Source organism: Rhea americana, unplaced genomic scaffold (assembly GCF_003343005.1).
Source record: "Rhea americana isolate MKP2758 unplaced genomic scaffold, rheAme1 scaffold_409, whole genome shotgun sequence".
Taxonomy (NCBI): Eukaryota; Metazoa; Chordata; class Aves; order Rheiformes; family Rheidae; genus Rhea; species Rhea americana.
In genome coordinates this window covers 344,919-349,014 of record NW_028186545.1, presented here as the reverse complement: position 1 = coordinate 349,014, position 4,096 = coordinate 344,919, and positions in this window count along the sequence as shown.

Genomic DNA, 4,096 nt, shown 5'->3' with positions numbered 1-4,096 from the left:
CGGAAATGTCGCGCTGTCATGGCAAGACTGGTTAGACCAGCAGAGGAATTCTGTCTTGCCCGAACTCGCTCTGGCATCGAATTATTTCACAGGGAARCAGCTGCACTTCTTTTACTGTGAATTAGGCCCACTGAAAAAGTTTTTCTTTTTTTAGGACTTGACACTTGCGACATTTTGTTGCATCRAAAGGTTTTGTACATAATTTAGGAGAGCTGGTTTTCCTCTGTCTGCTGTCAGACCTCTGTGTCCATGCACAGAGATGACAGGTGAGCTAAAAGCCTTCGTCCGTACACTTGCGCTGAGCAAGGTTTGCTMGGGCAAAATTCATGCTTAGAGAGGCCCCTCTCGGCTCACGCAGCTCCTTGTCTTCCTTTGCTCAACAGCTCATACACACATTTGACAAAGTACTTTAATTTCATGCAGTAGAGGCATTTATAGACCTACAGGGACTGTTTGATCCCCAACGGCGATGAGTCTTTACAAGCAGTTGTCCACATCAGAGGCTGTATTGCACCGTAAAATGATACTCTCTCACTCACTGCTCTTTGATCAAATATAACTGCCTCTTGGCAAGGTGCTGTAATAGGTAACAAAACATGCTTTACTGTCTGGATATTTTCAGTTCATTCAGACTGGAGGAAGCATGCCAAAAAACAAGAGTCTGTCTTCGTTTATTATAATATATGTATAGCATTAAATAGCAATGAGGAAATGAGTATTGATAATCCTTGGTGCCCTCTTAAATAGAGTGTGGTATAAAATATAAACGAGATATTAAGAAAACAGAGATGAGCTCGCACCTGTCTGCCATTGCATTGGCACCCATGATTTTGTGTGCTGAACTGAAGTTTGTAGCTTTCCAGAATGCTACCTCTAGTTCCTACTCACTCGATGTGCAGTCAGCACAGGTGAAAATTCCAGGCTGTCTTAAATTTGATACCAAAATACTAGCCGTTAAGATAGCCAAAAAGCCGAGTACACAAGCAACTCTGATCACAGCAAGTTAAWCATGGTTTATCCCCAACATAACCAAATGAAACTGTGAAATAGCTTGGTAGTAAAGCCACCAGGTGTCAGCAGTGGCCTGCATGTCTGGAAAACCTTTTGACCTGTTTGAGATACTTCTTTTTTTTTTTTAAAAAAAAAAAAAAAAAAAAAAAAAAAAAAGTATTACTGAATTTTTGTGAACAGAATCATGGAATCAGTAAGGTTGGAAGGGACCCCTGGAGGTCATCTAGTCCAACCTCCCAAAGATTTCCTGGTGCTGGTTCTACTAAGGCTTGAATCCCGGACCTTGAACGTGTAAAGCAGATGCAATAACCACTACACTATCCCTCTCCCACATCCTACTTCATTAATTCACCTCAGTTTAATGGAAAAGCAATATCCTCCTAGGATGAATAAAAAATACTCAATGTAAACTACTATTTTTTTTTCTTCTGTTAATTGTGCTGTAATATTGAAACTTAAGTTCATCAGTAAAATATAAATTTTGTATCTTTGTCATCAGTATACACCTTCATATTTTGGGCTGAAATATATATTTTTTTAATGCAGATCAATCAGATCAACTTTTAAGATGAGATGAGTCCAAATGAAATATTATTTACAGAATAGTAGGGAAAAAAGAAAACAAAATCCAGGAATGCTCAGGAATGCTGGCTCAGAGACGTTATACTTAGCGACTGTAGCATTGACTGGTTCGAGATGAGCTAGCCAGCCATACGGACTGTGCCATTCTGATCTCAAGAGCAATGCGACTGGCCTCACTCCAGAAAACAACCTTGTTTGAGGTATCAGTTAAACTAGATGATATTATTGGTAGTGTAGTACCTGAATGATTCATGGAGAAGTCTATGAGTCTTGTTCAGCTAACAAGGCATATGAACTGCATGGTAATAAGACACAGCAGGCAGTAGCAGCAACACAAAGATGTTCATTCGGAGAAACTGTGTGCAAAACCCAGCGCCAATAAAGCTCTGGGATGGACAAGTGGACACGACAAATCTAGAGTGCTTGGTATCTACCTGACAGGGTTGGCCCATGTGGTAATTGTGTTCACAGAGCAAGAGAAAGTTGCACAAACAAGGATCTGAAAAACAGAATATTTTGGCCTTGGCAGGTTTTGTTTTGACAATCCACCAAGCACTATRTGGAACAACACAAGTAGAGTGCAAGACCCTGGACTGATCATGATCACTTGGATAGCACAGAAGAAAGCAAAATTCATGGGACCCACCCTCTCTTGCACTGCAGTCTGCAACTGCAGGCTAGTGATAACTGAAATAYAACAACCAGGACACAAAGTAAAGCAATACATCTTATGGTGCCTTGTGCCACTTCCCCTTCTCTGTCCTGCTCAAACCTGAGAATCCCAAAGCATCTCTGCTTGAGGGAGTTCTGCAGCTGCCTCTGTTTGCTGAGTTTTGTGGGAGTTCCTCCTCTCTGTTCCCAGACTCTAATTTAATTTCATCTTCTTTTCATCTGTGCAGAAGCCCATTCTCACTGCTTCAGCAGCTGCTCTGCCTTGCTGAATGAAGCAATGGTGATGGTAGATAAAGAACAGATAAGTTTGAAATTTGGTATCCTGATCATAGCTGTATCAAATATATTATAAAACCATCATGTAAAGGTCACCACAGAACCTCTACCTTCTAATATGTGTCGTGAGTTAACTATTTGTTAAAAATACAGATATTTTTATTTATGTACATCTTCACTGTAATTCTGATGGTGAAAACAAGAAAACAAAATGTAGACCCACACATCTGTAAAGACCTCCACGCATTTTAATTTGATATTGTGACCAATCTTACTGACTTAAATGGAATTACTCAGAGTAATAAGTTCAACCTCATGGCATAAGAAGGAATTATTAACACAACATAAGACAGTGGCAGAGACTTCCTTAGCCTCACAGAGACTGATTTTTTTTTCCTTTTATAAATGCCATACCACGTATTTTCTTAGGCTAAAAAGGTGTTTATTTTAACAGGTTTATAAATATTAGTGTATGTCACTGTCAAATAGCTAACCAGGCTCACTTGAACATCAACAATATTTGGTATAAAACAGATGTTACAAAAGCGATATTTTAGGGCATGCATTGGTTGTAAAATAGTACTGTAAGTCACAATAACTTCATTATGTATTCATTCASTGTTATTTTTCTGAAAAGCCTAATGCATAAATACAAGTTTGATGATAACTTCTGGATTACGAAACCCCAGTTCTGTTCTCCTACTCAACCAAATTCTCAATGTATTTGAACGGACGCTAGGTAGAGTGTACAGAATTGAGACCAGCATAAAGAATGCAGAACACAACACTGTAGTTACAAGTTGCTTATCCAGATATATTGACTGGAATTTACTTCTGAGAACACTGAACAAAATTAAAAGGTAGAGCTGGCATTTTAGATTCAATCATTACAATTCATGTAATACAAAACAAAGTAGCAAGAGTTAGTGTAGTTATGACAGTCTGCTTAAGTGTAAAGCAGTTAAAACAAACCAGACCTCAGGATATATTAATAGGAAATACCAAAACATACCAGACATATATCTAAAACTAAGCAGAACTCATGATCTTTCAAATATGGTAACAAAAAATATTTCCTTCAGTGAAAGTTGGGGACATCACAGGCAAATATTGTGGTCCCACTGGTTATTTTTTCTCATAAAGAAACAGATTCAAATKTCATCTTTGATCTGAATGCTACTTCCAGCTTCCTAAGCAATAAGCTTTTCTCTTCCTCAACTTAAATGTGGCATCTGTGCTTCCTCTCTCATTATCCTAATACTGTCTATGACAGTAATTCCGTGATTGCCTGAACCTTTTTCTCTCTTGTTTGGAAAGAAATGAAAGTAATACTTTAAAGGCAAGCATGAGGCTAATTTTTGTACTGAAGAAGGTGACAGAAGTTAGTATATAAAAACTGCAAATATAACATCTTAGCAGGTGACATGACRTACTGCTATATATTCTTCTGGACAAGTTTGTCTGAAAAATTAGGTAGGGCTTAAGGAACACATATGACTCAGCGTTTTGTCTTCTTGTGATCTCCAAAGCATAGCCTGCTTTTTTATTTCTAAAC